Here is a 20,857-nt window from a genome sequence, read left to right as displayed (position 1 = left end):
CATGTTTTAACTTCCAGCTTTCCTTCTGGTGACATACATGCCTCTAAATTTCCCCTTTGCACCACACTCACACACCATTCAGCACTGTTAATTATTCTCACAAATAATGTGCTACTGTTACCTCTATTTCCAAACTTTTAGGTTCATCCTAGTTAAACATTCTGCAAATATTAAGCAACTGCTCCCCATTCTTTTGCCTCATTCTATGTCCAGGTAACCTATATTCCATATTTTATGTCTTTTAGTTTACATATTGTAATTAGTTCATATCAGTGAGATAATACAATATTTGTCATTTTATGTCTGATTTTTTTCACTTAACATAATGTCCTCAAGGTTCATCATATTGTCACGTGCTTCAGGACCTCATTCCTTCTCACTGCTGAATGATATTCCATTGTATGTATATACCACATTTTGTTTATCCATTCATCGGTTGATGGACAGTTGGGTTGTTTCCATCTTTTGGCAATTGTGAATAATGCTGCTATGAACATCAGTGTGCAAAAGTCTGTTTGCATCCCTGCTTTCAGATCTTTTGGGTATATACCTAGTAAAGGGATTGTTGAGTTACATGGTAGTTCTATACGTAAGTTCCTGGGGAACTGTCAAACCGTTCTCCACGGCAGCTGTACCATTTTACGTTCACACCAGCAGTGAATACATGTTCCAGTTTTCTCTACATCCTCTCCAACACTTGTAGTTTCCTGTTTGTTCAATAGTGGCCTTTCTAGTAGGTGTGAGATGATATCTCATTGTGGTTTTGATTTGCCTTTCCCTAATAGCTAGTTAGGAAGCATCTTTTCATGTGCTTTTTAGCCATCTGTATTTCCTGTTTGGAAAACTGTATATTCATGTCTTTTGCTCATTTAAAAAATTGTTTTTTTTGGTCTTTTTACTGTTGAGTTATATGATTTCTTTATATATTCTGGATATCAAACCCTTATCAGATATGTGGTTTCCAAATATTATCTCCCATTGAGTTGACTGCCTTTTCACCCTTTTGGCAGAGTCCTTTGAGGCACTCAAGTATTCAATTTTGAGGAGATCCCACTTTTCTGTTTTTTCTTTTGTTGTTATGCTTTGGGTATAAAGTCTAAGAAACTGCCTCCTATCGCTAGATCTTGAAGATGTTTCTGTACAATTTCTTCTACGTGTTTTATGATACTGATTCTTTATATTTAGGTCTCTGATTCATTTTGAGTTAATTTTTTATGGGGTGTGAGATAGGGATCCTCTTTCATTCTTTTGGTTATGGGTATCCAGTTCTCTCAACACCTTTTATTGAAGAGACTGTTCTGTCCCAGTTGAGTGGACTTCGGAACCTTATCAAAAATCAGTTGTTTGGGAACCTTATCAAAAATCAGTTGACCATCGATCTGAGGGTCTGTTTGTGAGCCCTCAGTTCTATTCCGTTAATCACTGTGTGTATCTTTATGCCCGTACAATGCTGTTCTGACCATTGTGGCTTTATAATAGGCTTTAAAGTCAGGAAGTGTGATACCTACCACTTCATTCTTCTTTTTCAAGATGTTTTTTGCTATTTGAAGCCTCTTCCAAATAAAATTGATACTTAGCTTTTCCATTTCATCAAAATAATCTGTTGGAATTTTGATTGGTATTGCGTTGAATCTGTAGATCAGTTTGGGTAGAATTGACATCTTAATGACATGTAGCCTTCCTATCCATGAAAACGGAATGTGTTTCCATTTAATGAGGTCTTTGATTTCTTTTAGCAGTGTTTCATAGTTTTCTGTGTACAAGTCCTCCACATTCTCGGTTAGGTTTATTCCTAGATATTTGGTTCTTTTAGGTGCAAATGGAATTTATTGTTTGCCTCCTTGGATAGCTCGTTACTAGTGTATAGAAACACCATTGTTTTTTGTGTGTTGATCTTGTATTCTGCCACTTGTCATATGTTTTTACCTTGTTTTGAAAATATCTTTATTATCTGAATTAAATTTATGTCTTAAAGTGAAAAAGGTAATAAAATATATTATGTGAAGATAGGTTTTATAGCTCTTGCTTGGTAACTGTTGCAGAATAATATCTGTATTACATTGGAACTTTTGCAATATTCAAGAAAATTTATGTTTTTAGGAAAATATCTCTAAGATTTAGTGTAAACTCAAATGATTAAAAGCAGTGTGAGATCACTGCAGTGAAATAAATATTTGAGTGATAATGCCCTTTAAATATGATTTTGAAAGTTGACTTAATTTGATGTGTTTCATACTGATCGTAATTCAGTTGCGTGATTTTCTAACTATAAAATAAGTAACATTAACAATTACAAATGAAATCTTCCAAGGTTGGTCTTAGCCTTATTTGTATTCATCTGAAAATAGGATAAGGCAGGGAGATACATCCACCTCTGTGTATCTTTACTTAAAAATTTTCTTTGCATTGTAGCTCAAATTTATGATTGTATGGGGTGTTTTGAGTATGTGTGTGTGTGTGCCTTTCTGGCCCCATCACCGTACCTCAGATTTTCCGAAGACTAAAAATCATTGTAAAGGGAGAGCTGCCCTCTGGTGTTTATCTCGTGTGTCTCTCAACAATAGTGTCAGTCGACTGAAAATTTTAGAGCTGAGTTGGGGATGGCTTAGAATATAATTTTGTTCAATTTTCATTTTGTAGGTGAGAAAATAGAAATAGAGAAGGAAATTGACTTGCTGATGTTCTTAAAATGACCTTCCTCCCTTCTTTCCTTCCATCTGTCCATCCATCCATCCATCCTTCCATCCATCATTTGGAAGAACCTGATTCTGAGAAAGGAATTACTTAGATGCAAGTTGATTTTTAGTGGTGGTTTAATTTACTTTTTATTTTTCGGGTTACTGACCAAGCAAACTCTTAATTTGAAATGGACTATAACATGTGTTGTGCTCAGTGTGCTTTTAATTGTTTTATGTTTAATTTTTTGAATGAGTTTAATTAGCTACAGAAAAATACTAATAGGTGGTCTTTAAGAAAAAACGAGTTGGAGGAAACAAAATGCTTAATTGTTAAATTTCAGAATTTTAGTTTCCATGAATGCAAATTTCTTTCAAATTGGAGTTACAGAATTTTTTTTCGAAGACGTATTCACTCCCTAGTATACATATTGTGGTATCTTAAATACCATGTCTCACCAAAAAAAAACAGCGCTCTTTAGGGTAAGAGCTGACTCCAGGTCAGAAGCACAAAATGGACAAGATACACCTAGAACAAAAAGTTCTCAAACTTTTTGATTTCAGAACCCCTTTATAGTCTTAAATTGATGAAAATCCCCCCAATTTTTGTTAATGTAGGTTATTATGTCTGTATTTTCTATATTAGAAATTAAAACTGAGAAATTTAAAAATATTTATTAATGCCTCTAAAAATAATAAACCTATTGCATGTTAACATATTTTTGTTAAAAATAACTATATTTTCTGAAACAAAAAATACTTAGTAAGAAGATTGGCATTGTTCTATTACATTTTGCAAACCTCTGTAATAGAAGACAGTTGAATTCTCTTACCTGCTTCTTCATTCAGTTTGTCACTAAACACACTACACATATACACAAACATGGTTTTATTTACTTATTTATTTATTTTTGAGTCTGTTGTTGAAGGACACATAGAATTTTAATTGGTTAATTGTAGTTGGATTTTTTTTTTTTATATTACACCAAAACTTAATAATGGTAGTTTCTTAAATGTAATTGCATTGTGGTATCTGAAACTATATTATTGAACTTTTTGTATTCTGTTACATAAAAATCCACTGGTCTGTCTTGTACTTTGAATGGATCTTTTACCAGTATCTGAATTTGTAACATGATGCATTGGTCATTGGGAAATATTGATTCAGCATGTTATGTAGATCCCCTAAATGTTGATGCATTTCATGATACAATATTAAAAAATTATGTTTGTTAATGTCAACATTGATTGTATCAGAAAAATTTTTAAGTAATAGGAAGCTGTTAAGGTTATAGTGGTAGATACCCGTTTTCCAAAATTCAAACTTTTGCTTAAAAGCTCAAATGTTATCATTGGAACAAACATGACACAACTGTCAGGTGTTGCCTTGAAGTGACAGACAAACTTTGTTTATTTCCAAGAAAATGTCTGCAGAATACTCCAGTCTGAATAATCACTGTCTGTCAACTTTTCTTTCAAGTAAAAATAACGTTCTATGAAAAATTGGCTAAATAATTCAAACAGTAATACAAGTGCTATCCCCACAGTTAACCATCATATTTCAGTGTGCAGAAGTGTTTTGTCCATATTTCCCACTGAGTTAATCAAAATATTAAAAAGACTATATGCATGGGTGAAATTTTTTTCATTGCAAGTATGTAGTGGTAAATAATATGATTACTAGTACAATTTGGTGTCACTACCTTGATTTGTGTTAAGGCACCAGCACTTTACCCATTATTGCTTTTGTACTATCAGTGCAAATGTCAACACAGTGACAAAGGCAAATAGTGTTGTTGTATTTTTATGGAAATAATTTCTAACTTCCCAGATTTTGTGAAAGGGTCTCAGGCACCCTCAGAGTTTTATAGACCGTACTTTGAGAACTGATGGCCTGTAATAGCCTTGTCATATCAGAGAGCCTAGCTATCAGAATCAAATATCACCTTCCTAGCTATCAAAGACTAGGATCATATCACAAGAACTCAGGACATCCCCCCACTCCCGACATGGCTCCACTGAGAACTAAAACCTGACTGCCTGGATCCTTATTGGTTGCCTGATGGCTGGCCTTTTCCCAAAGGATCTGCAGAAGCACTGTGAACTAAAACATTATGACTTGATATATACCTCAACTCATTATTGCAGCAAACCATGCATGGGCTGGGTTTCTTCTTGGACAAGCCACTGACTGAGTCACTATGCACGTCTGCCATCCCTTTTTAAAGATGCCCAACCCTAAAACAACTGACCTTTTCTGGCACCTCTCAACAGATGGTTCAGCTGATTTTGTAGAAACAACACCAAGAGTCCTCAGGAGACTGTTTCTTAGAATCTACTCTGTTTCACTTTACTCCCTCTGAGTTGTTCAGTAATGAATGAATATCATTTGCCTTGAACAAAAGGGAGTACTGACAGTGTTGAATTTTACTTAAATCCTGTGATCCTGGAAAACAGCCTAGATTAAGAAATTCCCCTTCCATTATGTTACTGTCCAAATTGGCCTAACTTCACACTAGTATGACTAAATTTTAGATAGGCTTCTTCCTGACTCTAGGCCCTTGACTTCTTACACCTTGGCCCTCGCAGAATCCAGATAGAACACGTTCCACCTGGCTTCAACAGTGAACTCAGGAGATAACGTCATGTAATGAACACAGGTGTTGCTTAATCTTCCCCTGCAGAACTCTTCCAATAGCTCATCCCAGTCCTTGAAACTCTCTTGCCCTCTGCTTCAAGGGAGTTGAGGCCTCTTCTGTGATTGTGATAACTTTCTGATCTCTTTCTCTTTATCACAATAGTCTTTTGGTCTCTCTCTTCCCTGTTGCATACAGCTTTGAATAAAGTCATCCTTGCCTGTTAACAACACAGAAACAAAGGATTTAGAATCAGGTCCCACTGATCAAAGATGGGGCAATTTGGGCATTAATAATTGCAGTGAATAAACTTATCAAATGTGTTTAAAGCTGTGAGTTCATATAGATACATACAAACAAAATACTTCATTGTCACCTGTGGAGGAATCCAGGAAATGAACTTATTCTGCCTTTCTTTGATGAATTATACCTCTGGATAACCAAATAAGAGAGTTTTTTTTTTTTGTGTGTGGAAATATCCTAGTTAACAAATGAAGAAGGAAAGAAATGATAGAGTATTGCTGTCAACCCCTAATGAAATAATGGATCTGGGCAGTATATCAGTGACTGTTTACAATTCAAAACAAATTACCGGACTGTTTGCCTTCTATGGAAGATTATACTACCTCCTATAAAGAATTCTTGTCAGTAAATCAAGCCTCCATCAGGTTAGGCCTTCTGATCCAACCATCACTTGACAGAAAATATAGGATAGAAAAACATACTAATGGTACCGTGGGTATGTAATTGGCAAAATTCAGAATGTGGGAAAGTTGATAGAACAAACCGCCAAGTTTTTTGACCAAATAAATTCCAAGGAGAAAAGAAAGGGAGCAACAAGAAACCTACAAATCAAAGGGCAAATGCAATATATAGACCTTGTTTGTTTCTGATTTGTACAAACTGATTGTTAAAAAAATGAGAGAGAATTTGGGAAATATGAACACAGACTAGATTTTGATTTTGAAGAGTTATTGTTTTTAGTATGGTAGTAATATTATAGTTTTACTTTTTAAAAGAGGTCTTATACTCCAGAGATAATACTGAAATATTTACAGAGCAAGTGATCTCTTTGAGATTTGCTTCAAAATTAACCAGTAGTGTGGGTGTGAGTGTTTGTAGGTGGGTATGTATGAGATAAGTTGTCCATGAATTGATGATTGTTGAGGCTAAGTGATGGGTACACGATGGTTCAACATACTCTTTTTCTTCTTTTGTTCATATCTGAATTTCTGTAATAAATTGTTTATATTTTTTCCCAGATTTATAAATTTTTTAAGCTTTTTAAATGCTATTTTATTGAAATACATTCACATCCCATACAGTCATCCAAAGTATACAACATTTGTTCACAGTATCATGATAAAGTTGTGCATTTATCACCACAGTCAATTTTTGAACATCTTCATTACTCCAGAAAATAAAAATAAAATAAGAATATAAATAAATGTTAAAAAGAACACCCAAAACATCCAATACTCCTCCTACCCCTCTATTATTCATTTACCTTTTGTCCTCATTTTTCTACAAATTTGTCTGTTCACTGAGTAAAGAGAATGTAAGCCATAAGGTTTTTTACAATCACATGGTCACACCATATAAGCTATATAGTTATACAGTCATCTTCAAGAATAAAGGATAATGAATTGTAGTTCAAGAGTTTCAGGTATTTCCAAAAAGTAAAAAGGAATATCTATATAATGCATAAGAGTTACCTCCAGAATGATCTCTTGACTGCATTTGAAATATCTCAGCCACTGAAATTTAATTTTGTTTCATTTCTCTTCCCCCTGTGGTCCAGAAGGCTTTCTCAGTCCTATGATGCCGGGTCCAGGCTCATCTCTGGGAGTCACATCCCATGTTACCAGGGAGATTTACACCCCTGGGAGTCATATCTCACGTAGAGGGTTGGGCAGTGAGTTTACCTGCCAAGTTGGCTTAGAGAGAGAGGCCACATCTGAGCAACAAAAAGAGGTTCTCTGGGGGTGACTCTCAGGCACAATTATAGTTAGGCTTAGCCTCTCCCTTGCAGTAACAAGCTTCATAAGGGCAAACCCCAAGATCAAGGGCCTGGCCTACTAAACTGGTAGTCCCCAGTGCTTGTAAGAATATCAGGAATTCCCCAGGTGGGGAAGTTTAATATTTCCACATTTTCCCTCAGTCCCTCAAGGGGGCTTTGCAAATACTTTTTATTCTCTGCCCAAATTACTCTGGGATGTTTTGGGGTTTCATGCTAACCTGTACAAACCAATCAGATCTCACTCCCTATTCATAGTTCCACGTAATTATGGTGTTTGAGTAAACTGACCATACAAGTTAAATTAGATAATGTGCTAAAGAAAATAAAGATTTTGCACCAAATAAACATCTCTACCTTTGGTCCCCCATAGAAGCTGACATTTTAAAACACAGTTAATATCATCCTCTGCCCTGTAGCCTGATCTACTCCAGTCTTAACCAAATTCATTTAGTTAATAACTCCAGCTGAAGTCAGATCTCCTTTCAACCTCTTTAACAGTTGGGGTAATGCTTACATAGCTGCTGAACTCTGTCTCCGAGTCCCAGATGGCACACAGACCCCCAGAGCTCCAGGGACTGACCAGGTCACACGCAATCAGCTCAGCATCTCAGAATTTAGAAATAACTGTCACAACTAATGAATAGATGTGACAGCTGTAAGAGCTTACAATCTAGGAACCTTTACATAAGCTTTCCCCTGATAACCCATGCTCCCAGATTTAATTCTCGGCATTTGCACATTATTGTTAGTACATATTAGTAAGGCATTATAATGTTTGTCTTTTCATTTCTGGTTTTTTTCACTCAACCTACTTCCCTCAAGGTTGATTCACCTAGTTGAATACCTCACAACTTCATTCCTTCTTGCTGCTGTTCAGTATTCCATTGTATGTATATGCCACAGTTCACCATTCCGTTTATCAGTTGATGTGCCCTTAGGCCACTTCATCCATTGCAAATCATGAGTACTGCTGCCACAGACACCAGTGTGGAAGTGTCCACTGTGTCCCTGATCTCAGTTCCTCATGTATACAACCAATAACAGGGTTGCAATACCGTATGGCAACCCAAACTTAGCTTCCTGTGGAACCACCACACTGCTCTCCAGCTGGGCTGTGCCATTCTACGTCCCAACCAACTGTTAATAGGATCATCCTTCTCTCCACATTTTTTCTAGCACTTGTGTCCCTCTGTTTATTTTTTAAACAGTTTTGTTCACACACCGTACAATCCATCTTAAGTAAACAATCAGTGATTCCTGGTATAATCACATAGTTATGTGTTTACTTCTACAGTCTATATGAGGACATTTCCATTTCTTCTGTAATGAAAGAGGAAGAGGAGAGGAAAAAAAATGAAGAATAAAAAGATAGAAGAAAAAAAAAATACATGAAAAGATCGTACAACAATACCAACACCAAGAATCTTATACCACTCCCTTGTATCTCCCTCTTACAGACATTTAGCTTTGGTATATTGCATTTGTTACAATTAATGGAAGCATATTGCAGTGTTACTGTTAACTATAGATGCTAGTTTGTGTTGACTGTATTTTTCCCCTATGTCATCCAGTTTTCAATGCATTGCAATGTTGGTGTTCATTTGTTCTCCATATGTACAAACATTCTTGTTTTAGTACACTTAATCACCATCATTGACCACTCCAGGCTTCACTAAGTTATACAGTCCCAGTCTTTATCCTCTGTCTTTCCTTCTGGTCTCATACATGCCCCTGACCTTCCTCTTTCATCCATACTCATACTCATCTTTATTTAGAGTGTTTACAATATTGTACTTCTATCACACAGTATTGTGGTATCTGTTTCTGGATCTATGCAGTCAATCCTGTTGAACATTTTGTGCTCTTTCAGCATCAGATGCCTGATTCCTACTGTCATTCTGTTCCCTGATAACCTGTGTTCTCAGCTTTAACTTTCAAGTTTCACTCATTAATGTTAGTTCATATTAGTGAGACTGTAGAATATTTGTCCCTTTGTTTCTGGCTAATTTCACTCAATTTGTAATGACTACTGTCTACCATTTTTGTCTTTTGGATTTTATATGTCATATCTTATTTTTATTTTTTTTCTTTTTACCCTTACTGATAGTCTTCATTTCTACACTCTTCTCCAGACCTCTCTCTCCTGTCTTATCATATCTGCCTGTAATTCTCCCTTTAGGATTTCTTGTAGAGCAGGTATCTTGTTGACAAACTCTCTCAGTGTCTCTTTGTCTGAAAATATTTTAAACTCTCTCTCATTTTTGATGGAAAGTTTTGCTGGATATAGAATTCTTAGTTGACAGTTTTTCTCTTTCAGAATCTTAGATGTATCATACCACTGCCTTCTCACCTCCATGGTATGTGATGGATTGCTTTTCTCTTGCTGCTCTCAGAATTCTCTCTTTGTCTTTGACTTTTGATAATCTGATTATTAAATGTCTTGGATTAGGTCTGTTTGAATCTCTTCTGTTTGGGGTACACTGCACTTCTTGGAACTGTAACTTTATGTCTTTCATGAGGGATGAGAAATTTTCAGTGATTGTTTCCTGCATTATTCTTTCTGCCCCTTTTCTCGTCTCCTGGAACACCCATGACATGTATATTTGTGCTCTTCATGTTGTTATTCAATTCCCTGAGATGCTGCTCCTATTTTTCCATTCTTTTCTCTGTCTGTTCTTTTGTGTGTAGGATTTCAGATGCCCAGTCCTCAGTTCATGAATCCTTTTTCTGCCTCTTGAAATCTGCTGTTGTATGTCTCCATTGTGTTTTTCATGTCTTCTACTGTGCCTTTCATTCCCATAAGTTCTGCCATTTGTTTTTTCAAGCTTACAGTTTCTTCTTATGGTCACCCAGTATCTTTATATCCTTCATCTCTGTTGCCACATTTTCCTTCAGCTTGTTGATTTGATTTAGATCATTTGTTTGAACATCTTTAATTAGTAGTTTCAACTCCTGTATCTCATTTGAAGTATATATTTTTCCTTTGGGCCATATCTTTGTTTTTTGTAGTGTGACTCGTAATTTTTTGTTATCTAGGCATCTGGTTTCCTAGGTTACCCCAATCAGATTATCTCAGATCAGATGGGCCCAGGTCTCAGGAGGAGGGTGTAATCAGTATCAAGTTTTCATGGGAATGAGACCCTGGCAGGTTGTGAGACTTTCCTTTGAGGCCTCTAGAGTCTGTGCTTTTCATGTCCTGTCCAGCAGATGGCTCTTGTCAAGCCACAGCTCCCAACTGGCATAAAGGGATGTGTTGCCTATAATTCTGAGGGAATCCTATCCTGTCCAGGAATGTCAGAAACCAAGCTTAAGTTGTTTCTGGTCTCCCCACCACTCACCCAGCCACTGAGCCTTTGGGTCTAATTCTCTGAGGGAGGGCAGCCACTTGAGCTGGGCTAGATGCCCCTTTTCTTAGGGTAGACATGCCTTTTTGGGAATTATCGCTTTCACTTAATTTCTTCCTTTGTTTCTCTAACTATCTGAGAAACAATTGCCTGTGTCAATTTAAAATTCTGCTGACAATTGAAAATTCCTGAGGCTTTCTCTAATGAGCTACTTAGAATGAGAGGAAAAAAAGGGAAAAAAAACCAAGAAGTCCCCTTTTAAGAGCCAGTCCCCCAGCCCTCCAGTTCTTCAGGCAAGAACTGGAGTTGATACCTGGTTCTGTGTGTCCCTTTTCTTGGGACACAGCCCTTTTCCAGTATTCTGAGCTCAACCATCTCCAGAAGCCTCTGTTTTTATGTACTCATTATTATTTTTTTCTGTCAGTCCCACCTCCTCTTTGCTGGAAGGGACCTCAGGGTTCCTTTCTTGCTTGCTCTGAGTTTCTCTGTGTTCATAGCTTGTATTCAGTAGTTCAGATTTGTTAATTAAAACCACAGTTGGAGCTTGGTTGAGTTACTTTCCCTTGTACCTAGTAGACTGATTCTTTTTCCTACAGGAAATGTTCCACTTCAGCCTGCCATGGCAGTGGGGGAGGGTTTCCAGGTCTGCAGTTTGGGGAGCTTTACTTAGAGTTCTGTGCTGCTATCTCAGCCATTCCACCCCTTCCAGACTGGTGTATGATGTGTGTCTAGCTACGGATGTCCCCTAGCAGTTGTTCCGGACTATTTACTAGTTGTTCCTGGCTATTTACTAGTTGCTCTAGAAGACTAACTAAATTCCCCACCTCCCTATGCTGCCATCTTACCCGACTCTTATAGTAATTGTTTTAACCATTTTTTTCCTTATGCACCATTGGAAGAAAAATAAAATGTGTAAAAGCCTAAACATGTAATTTAGTTCTGTCCATACGAAATTATTTTTTATTAAAAAATTATGAAATATTTCTGAAAATCTAAAAGAATAGAGAATAATATAATGAACACCCATGCGCCATTTATCCAAGAATTTAAAAATTACAAATACAGTGTATATTGTTACCTAATAACATTTTTCTCCCTCTTTCCTGGAGGTAATTATTATTCTGAATCTGATGGTTATCATTCTGGTGGATGTCTTTACATATATTTATCTTAAAGAATATATTGTATTGAATTTATGTATTTTAAAACATTATGCTAATGACATACTGTACTTTTTAATTTTTTGATTTTTAGATTTATTAATATTGATACTTTTATTTCTGTACTCTGTTGGTTATCTGATAAAATGGGAAATAGTATATAAACTTACTTTTAAATGGTATGTTAGTTACATTTTCAGATAATATGCATAATACGTTTTTTCTTCAACCTCCAGACACCTTTTCATATGATGTGTCTCCACTTTTAAGCATTGATTCCAATTATTAATCTGAAAAAATATAACACATATACTGTTTTCTCTATTTTTTTTGTTCTCTGCATTGCATATTCTGGCAAGTCATTGTTCTAAAAAGGCTATATAGGTTATGTGGAACATAGGCTATATAGATTATCTGTTCTAATAAGGTTATATAGAATAAGGCATGCATGGTTGCTCTCTACCTTTGTGGTACTTATGTATTTTCAGATAGTGATCAATTCTATGAAGACATTTTAATATTAGAGGTTGTGATGGTTAGGTTCATGTGTCAACTTGGTCAGGTGATGATACCCAGCTGTTTGGTAAGCAAGCACTGGCCTAACCGTTGCTGCAAGGATGTTTGTGGCTGGTTTATTAAATCATCAGTTAATTGGCTGCAGCTGTGACTGATTACATCCACGAAGGGCATGTCTTCCACAATGAGAGAATGCAGTTGGCTGGATTTAATCCAATCAGTTGAAGACTTTTAAGGGAGACTGATAGAGGACCTTCACTTCTTCTTCGGCTGACCAGCGAAGCGTTTCCTGAGAAGTTTGTCAAAGTGGCTGGTTTGTTTCCTTAGGAGTTCATCAAACACGTTGGTTGAAGTTGCCAGTTCGTTTCTTGAGGAGTTCGTTGAAGTTTCCATTGCGTTTCCTGAGGAGTTCATTGAACATCTTCATTGGAGTTGCCAGTTTGCTGCCTGCCCTGTGGAATTTGGATTCTTGCATACCCACAGTTGTGTGAGACACTTTTATAAATCTTATATTCATAGATATCTCTCATTGATTCTGTTTACCTAGAGAACCCTAACTAATACAACTTCTTACCGGGAATGGTTCTTGAGAAACAGAATCTTAAAATGGGCTTTTACAATTTGTTTTCTACTCTGATTAGATTCAAAGGCACTAATGACTCCATTTCCAGTAATCAAGAGGGCACTGACAGTCCATGGCGTGAGTTGGCAAAGGAGATACGCAAAATAGCACCATTTGATTCTCCTAATCATACTCTTCTATGAAGCAAAGCTCTGAGTGACAGTGTTTTCAACACCTTCACAGAGTTCTGCAGAATTAAGAGGTATAATAATGTTGGCTGGCTGCTCTTAGATAGGTTGGATCAAGTTGTAAGAGAAAGGGATGAGCTAAAAGCTTCAAATTTAAAATTTAAACGCTGTGTGACAGATGTAAAGGTTTCTATGTGTGCCCTGAAAGAAAATCTTATTTCCTGTGGCCACAGACTTGAGATTTCTGAAAACCAGACGCAGACTCTCATTGTGCGAGTAGCAGATTTACAATGTAAACTAAAATTTCAACCTCTCAGGGTGTCTGCTGTTAAAGTAAAGGCAGTGATTGGAAAAGAGTGGGATCCCGAAACTTGGGATGGGGATGTATGGATTGATAATAATGGCAATGAGGACATTTGAACCCTGGATTCTGCTGAGTCATTGTTAGATTTACCTGTAGAGGGCTGTCCTGAGGAAACAGCCCCCCACCTCCAGTCCACCCTGAGGAAACAGCTTCCCCACCTCCACTCTGCCCTAAGGAGCTTGCCATCCAACCTTCACCTAAAGAGATTAATCCTTCAGTGCTTGCTAATCCTGTAATCACCTCCCCTGAGGAAACAACCTTCACTCCTCTGCCTGGAGAGATTAATCCTGTTTTAAGAGATGAAAATGCAACACAATGTCCTGAGCTAAATGGCTTGAGGGATAATTCTAATTCTTTTCATGACCCACCCCTACCACCAGTCTTTGCTTCAAGACCTATAACTAGACTAAAGTCCCAACAGGAACCTAAGGGTGAGGTACAAAGTGTGACCCATGAGGAAGTATGCTATCCTCCAAAAGAACTCTATGAGTTTTCCAATGTATACACACAGAATCCAGGGGAATATGTGTGGGAATGGATAAGGGTGTGGGATAATGATGGAAGGAATATAAAGTTGGATCAGGCTGAATTTACTGATATGGGCCCACCATATCAGTAAATTCTGAATGCATATCAGAGATTCTACATTCAGTGTTGTAGCTCCAGGGATTAGAAAGGGCATTAACAGTTTATTTGGGTGGTTGGCTGAAACATGGATCAAAAGGTGGCCTGCGTTACTGGAGGCTGAAATACCAGAACTGCCCTGGTATAATGTAGAGGAGGGGATTCAAAGGCTTAGAGAGATTGGAATGTTAGAGTGGATTTATCATGGAAGACCTGCTCACAAACCCCTGGAATGTCCGGAGGATGCACCTTTTACCAGGACTGTGAGGAATAAATTTGTGAGACTAGCTCATCATCCCTGAAGAGCTCTGTAGTTGCCCTTCTCTGTAGGTCAGATATTACTGCAGGAACTGCTGTCACTGAGCTGGAATCCTTAAACACAATGGGGATAATCAGATCCCGAGTCAGCAGAAGCCAAGTGGCTGCAGTTAATCACCACAGACAAGGTGGGCATGGCTAACATAAGGGAAAACAGGCTCAAAGCAGCAATCAAAATAATCTTGACTGGCAGAGACTTATGGCGTTGGCTAGTAGATCATGGCATACCAAATAGTAAAATAGATGGGCAATCAACTAAATTCTTGTTTGAAGTATATAAGCATAAGAATTCTAGGTCAAGTGAACAAAAGTCTTCCTTGAATTACAAAAACAGAGAGTCATGACCCCTTTATCAATTCCCAAACTTGAGACAGTTTACAAATCCAGAGCCCCTTAAACGAGGGGAAGGCCGGGTACCCTTGGGGAAGGCCCCTGTTTCACTGCCAAAAATTTATACTGTTAATCTTCCCCCCATCCTTCCCAGGAGGGCCTACGACCTTTTACCAGGGTAACTGTACATTGAGGAAAAGGAAATGATCAGATAGTTCATGTATTATTAGACACTGGTTCAGAAATGACATTAATTCCAGGAGACCCAAAACATCACTCTGGTCCACCAGTCAGAGTTGGGGCTTTTGGAGGTCAGGTGATTGATGGAGTCTTAGCTCAGGTCCATCTCACTGTGGATCCAGTGGGTCCAGTGGGTCCCGGGAACCATTCTGTGGTTATTTCCCCAGTGCCAGAATGCGTAATTGGAATAGACATACTCAGCAACTGGCAAAATCCTCACATTGGTTCCCTGACTCGTGGAGTGAGGGCTATTATGGTAAGAAAGGCCAAGTGGAAGCCATTAGAAATGCCCCTGCCTAGCAAAGTAGTAAACCAGAAGCAATACCAGATTCCTGGAGGGATTGTAGAGATTAATGCCACTCTTAAGGACTTGAAGGATGTAGGGGTGGTGATTCTCACCACATCCCCATTCAACTTTCTTATTTGGCCTGTGCAGAAAACAGATGGGTCTTGGAAGATGACAGTGGATTATTGTAAGCTTAACCAGTTGGTGACTCCAATTGCAGGTGCTGATCCAGATATGGTATTACTGCTTGAGGAATTCAGCACATTCCCTGGTACCTGGTATGCAGCTATTGATCTGGCAAATGCTTTTTTCTCAATAGCTGTCATTTAGGACCACCAGAAATAGTTTGCATTCAGCTGGCAAGGCCAGCAGTTTATATTCACTGTGCTACCTCAGGGTTATATCAACTCTCCAGCCCTGTGTCATTATATTGTCCTCAGGGATCTCAATCATTTCTCCCTTCCACAAGACATCACACTGGTCCATTATATTGATGATATCATGTTGATTGGACCTAGTGAGCGATAAGTAGCAAGTACACTAGATTTGTTGGTAAGGTATTTGCGTGGCAGAGAATGGGAGATAAATCCAAGAAAAATACAGGGACCTTCCACCTCAGTAAAATTTCTAGGTGTCCAGTGGCGTGAGGCCTGTTGAGATATTCCTTCTAAGGTGAAGGATAAGCTGTTGCATCTGGCCCCTCCTACGACCAAAAAAAAGGCACAACTCTTAGTTGGCCTCTTTGGATTTTGGAGACAGCATATTCATTTGGGTGTGGTACCGCGGCCCATTTGCTGAGTGACCAGAAAAGCTTCTAGTTTTGAGTGGGGACTGGAATAAGATGAGGCTCTGCAAGGCTGCTCTGCCGCTTGGACCATATGATCCAGCTGACCCAATGGTTCTGGAAGTGTCAGTGGCAAATAGAGATGCTGTTTGGAGTCTTTGGCAGGCTCCTATAGGAGAATCAGAATGCAGGCCCTTAGGATTTTGGAGTAAAGCTTTACCATCCTCTGCAGATAACTACTGTCCATTTGAGAAACAGCTGTTGGTCTGCTACTGGGCCTTAGTAGAGACAGAACACTTAACCATGGGCCACCAAGTTACCATGAGACCTGAGTTACCTATCATGAGCTGGGTGTTGTCTGACCCACCAAGCCATAAAGTTGGGTGTGCACAGCAGCACTTCATCATAAAATGGAAATGGTATATACGAGATAGAGCTCGAGTGGTTCCTGAAGGCACAAGTAAGTTACATGAGGAAGTGGCCCAAATGCCCATGGCCCCCACTCCTTCCACCTTATCTTCTTTTTCCCAGCCCATAGCTATGGCATCATGGGGAGCTCCTTACAATCAGTTGACTGAGGAAGAGAAAACTTGGGCCTGGTTTGCAGATGATTCTGCACGATATGCAGGCACCACCCGAAAGTGGACAGCTACAGCACTGCAGCCCCTTTCTAGGATGTCCCTGAAGGACAGCGGTGAGGGGAAATCCTCCCAGTGGGCAGAACTTCAAGCAGTGCACCTGGTTGTTCACTTTGCTTGGAAGGAGAACTGGCCAGAAGTGCGTTTGTATACTGATTCTTGGGCTGTTGCTAATGGGTTGGCTGGATGATCAGGGACTTGGAAGGAACATGATTGGAAGATTGGTGGCAAAGAAATCTCGGGAAGAGGTATGTGGCTAGACTTTTCTGAGCGGTCAGACACATGAAGATATTCGTGTCCCATGTGAATGTTCACCAGAGGGTGACTTCAGCAGAAGAAGATTTTAATAACCAAGTGGATAAAATGACCCGTTTGGTGGATACCAATCAGCCTCTTTTCCCAGCAACTCCTGACATTGCCCAATGGACTCATGAACAAAATGGTCATGGTGGTAGGGATGGAGGTTATGCATGGGCTCAGCACCATGGACTTCTACACACCAAGGCTGACCTGGCCACAGCCACTGCTAATTACCCAATCTGCCAGCAGCAGAAACCCACACTCAGGCCCCAGTATGGCACCATTCCCCGAGGTGATCAGCCTACCTGGTGGCAGGTTGATTACGTTGGACCACTTCCATCATGTAAGGGGCAGTGATTTGTTCTTACTGGAATAGACACATGCTCTGGATATGGGTTTGCCTTCCCTGCACGAAATGCTCTCCCAAAACTACCGTCCGTGGACTTACAGAATGCCTTATCCACCGTCATGGTATTCCACACAGCATTGCTTCTGACCAGGGAACCCACTTCACAGCAGATGAAGTTTGGGAATGGGCACATGCTCATGGAATCCTCTGGTCTTACCATGTTCCCATCATCCAGAGGCAGCTGGGTTGATAGAATGGTGGAATGGCCTGTTGAAGACTCAATTATGGCACCAACTAGGTGGCAGTTCCTTGAAGGTCTGGGGCAGTGTTCTCCAGGAGGCTGGGTATGCTCTGAATCAGCGTCCACTCTATGGTGATATTTCTCCCATAGCTAGGATTTATGGGTCCAGTAATCAAGGGGTGGAAACAGGAGAGGCACCATTCACTATCACTCCTAATGATCCACTAGGTGAATTTTTGCTTCCTGTCCCTGCAAGCTTAAGCTCTGCTAGTCTACAAATCTTTGTTCCAAAAGGAAGAGTGCTTCCACCAGGAAACACAACAATAATCCTATTGAACTGGAAGTTAAGACTACCACCTGGCCACTTTGGGCTTCTTATACCTCTGAATCAACAGGCAAGGAAAGGGATTACTGTACTGGCTGGGGTGATTGATCCTGACGATCAAATGGCAATAGCACTGCAACTACGCAATGGAAATAAAGAAGAGTTTCCCTGGAATACAGGAGATCCCCCTAGGTGTCTCTTAGTACTCCCATGCCCTGTGATTAAAGTCAATGGAAAACTGTAGCAACCCAATCCAGGCAGGACTATCAATGGCCAAGAAACTTCAGGAATGAAGGTTTGGGTCACCCCACCAGGTAAAGAAGCACGGCCAGCTGAAGTGCTTGCTGAAGGTAAAGGGAACATGGAATGGGTAGTGGAAGAAGGTAGTGATAAATATTAACTATGGCCACATGACCAGTTACAGAAATGAGGACTATGATGGCATGAATATTTCCTCCTTATTTTGTTATGATTATGTTTGTATTTGTCTATAAAGCAAATATCTTTGCTTTCTTTTCTTCTTATCCCCTTGTCATATGGCATAAGCTGTGTTGTTCATTTTGCTATATTTAAGCTAAAGGAAATCAATTTTAAGAGTTAATGTCACCCAAGGACTTGCACCCTATTCTGGAGAGATTTAGCACGTTTCCAGTTGTACCCTGGACAGTGGAGTATTGTTGGGCGAAATATATGTCTTTTATTGTTCTCTCCTTAGAGATAAAGTATGGTGTTAGGTGATTTGTATAACTGCCAAGTTGACAAGGAGTCGACTGTGATGGTTAGGTTCATGTGTCAACTTGGTCAGGTGATAGTACCCAGCTGTCTGTTCAAGCAAGCACTGGCCTAACTAAACGTTGCTGGGAGGACGTTTGTGGTTGGTTAATAAACCAACAGTCTGGTTTATTAAATCATCAGTCAGTTGGCTGCAGCTGTGACTGATGACGTCAACAAAGGGCATATCTTCCACAATGAGAGAATGCAGTTGGCTGGATTTAATTCAGTCAATCAGTTGAAGACTTGTATGCAATTCAGATCACCACTTCTTCAGCTGACCAGTGAAGTGTTTCCTGAGGAGTTTGTCTAACAGCTTCATTGGAGTTGCCAGTTTGCTGCCTGCCCTATGGAATTTGGACTCGTGCATATCCACAGTTGTGTGAGACACTTTTTTAAATCTTATATTCATAGATATCTTTCACTGATTCTGTTTCCCTAGAGACCCCTAACTAATACAGGGGTTGAGGGAGTGGTGGGAAAAGGTACTATATTTCGACTGCACCCTTTAATGAAAAGGAGGCAGTTGTATGAAGAACTGGAAGAAAACGTCCTGCTGGTTGGGGGGACAGAAAATATAAAGTCTTTGAAGTGAGGAGAAAACTTTCTGCAGCAAAGAACTGATAGAGGGGCAGTGTAGCTGAATCCTAGAGAATCGGGAAATTTGTGAAAAATGAAATTGAGAGGCAGGGGCCAGATGATACAGGACTCATTATGCTGTTGTAAAAAAAAACAACAGGATTTTACTTAAAGTTTGCTGGGAAGCCATTGGAGGGTTTTTAGCTGGAGAACAACTTGATTAGATTCATCATTATGAAATCTAAACATATGATAAAATGGCTTAGAAGTCTTCACATACCAAATCAATTTCTTGCTTTTTTGATATTGTACTATAGTTATATAAAATGTAGTCATTTAGGAAACCATGTGAAGAGTGCATGGGACCCCTCTGTACTTTTTTGGCAACTTCCCATGAATCTAAATTATTTCAAAATAAAAAGTAAAAAAAAAAAAATCACTGTGTGTGTAAACTTTATTATTTTGCAGCAAGAATGAAAGCAGATTAGTTAAGAGACTGTAGTTTCCAAGTGAGAGATGATTACTTAGACTTGGGTGGTAATAGTTAATATGGAGAGAAGTGGATGGATTTGGATGTTTTATTAGAATTGGAGCTGCTCTTGGTTTGGGGTTTGGGATGTGGGAAAGGGAGTGTAGATTTTTGGCTTGAGAAACTAAGGGTTTCATGTGAGTTTGGGAAGATTTTTATTGGAAGAGATACTCCTCTTGAGGAGAGGACATGGACAAAGTTTTATACGTGTTAGGTTGGATAAGCTATCAGAGAGGTAGAGGGTGGAATTGAGATAGTTAGTGTATCAGTGATATTCACAGTTGTGGGATTAGATGTGATCACCCAGAACAAATGTGTGGAGAAAGCAAACAGCACTGTGGCTGGGGGACTGAGGGTTATGGTGATACTTCAGTGTTTAGGAGTATGAAAGAAGTGGAGATAGGAAGAAAATTAGAAGAGTATGGAGTCATTGAAAGCCAAAAAGAAGCTGTTTGAAGGTGGATCTGTCTGGTTTGGATGATACTGAGAGTGAATTTGACGAGGATAGAAATGACCATAGGAGGTTTTTGGGAGACTTAAGAGTGCAGAGGGCATACTAGTGGTTTGAAAAGTGGACAACAGGTGAGGAAATAGAGCAATTTAGGCATTTCATTTAAGGAGTAGCGGAGATATGGAACAGCTGATAGGAGCTCCTAGATCGTATTTGTTTGCTAATGGGTATGATACACTTGAAAGGGAAAGAGAGATGATGAATTAGAGAAAGGATAACTGAAGGAGCAAATACTTTGATAATGCAGGAGTGCTGGGATTGAGTGTACAAGTGAATGGGTTGTTCTTTGATTCTCAACATGCTAGCCAAAGAGATCCTTTCAAAAGCAAGCTAGATCACATCACTCTTTTGCTCAAAAACTTCACATCCCACCCTGTAAAAGCTAAAGTCCTTAAAATGACCAACAAGGCTCTAAATGATTGACTCTGTTCCTGTGCTCTCTTCACCCCCACGCCCAACTCTGACTTCATCTCTTACTATATTCTCTTGTCTGTTCCAGCTACATCAGCCGTCTTCCGTTCATTGAACACATCAGACATACTTCCTCAGGGTCATGGTACTTTATAT

At 39.1% G+C, this 20,857-nt stretch overlaps 1 protein-coding gene across 6 annotated transcripts in view; it reads left to right on the top strand.

Moving 5' to 3' along the window:
• Positions 1–20,857, top strand: part of AGTPBP1 (ATP/GTP binding protein 1) — a 304,355-nt gene that overhangs the window by 45,445 nt on the left and 238,053 nt on the right. The window lies entirely within an intron of this gene.

This window comes from Choloepus didactylus, chromosome 10 (assembly GCF_015220235.1).
Source record: "Choloepus didactylus isolate mChoDid1 chromosome 10, mChoDid1.pri, whole genome shotgun sequence".
In the NCBI taxonomy this organism is placed as follows: Eukaryota; Metazoa; Chordata; class Mammalia; order Pilosa; family Megalonychidae; genus Choloepus; species Choloepus didactylus.
Note: the sequence above shows the minus strand (reverse complement) of the source record. Positions and strands in the feature narration are given on the sequence as shown.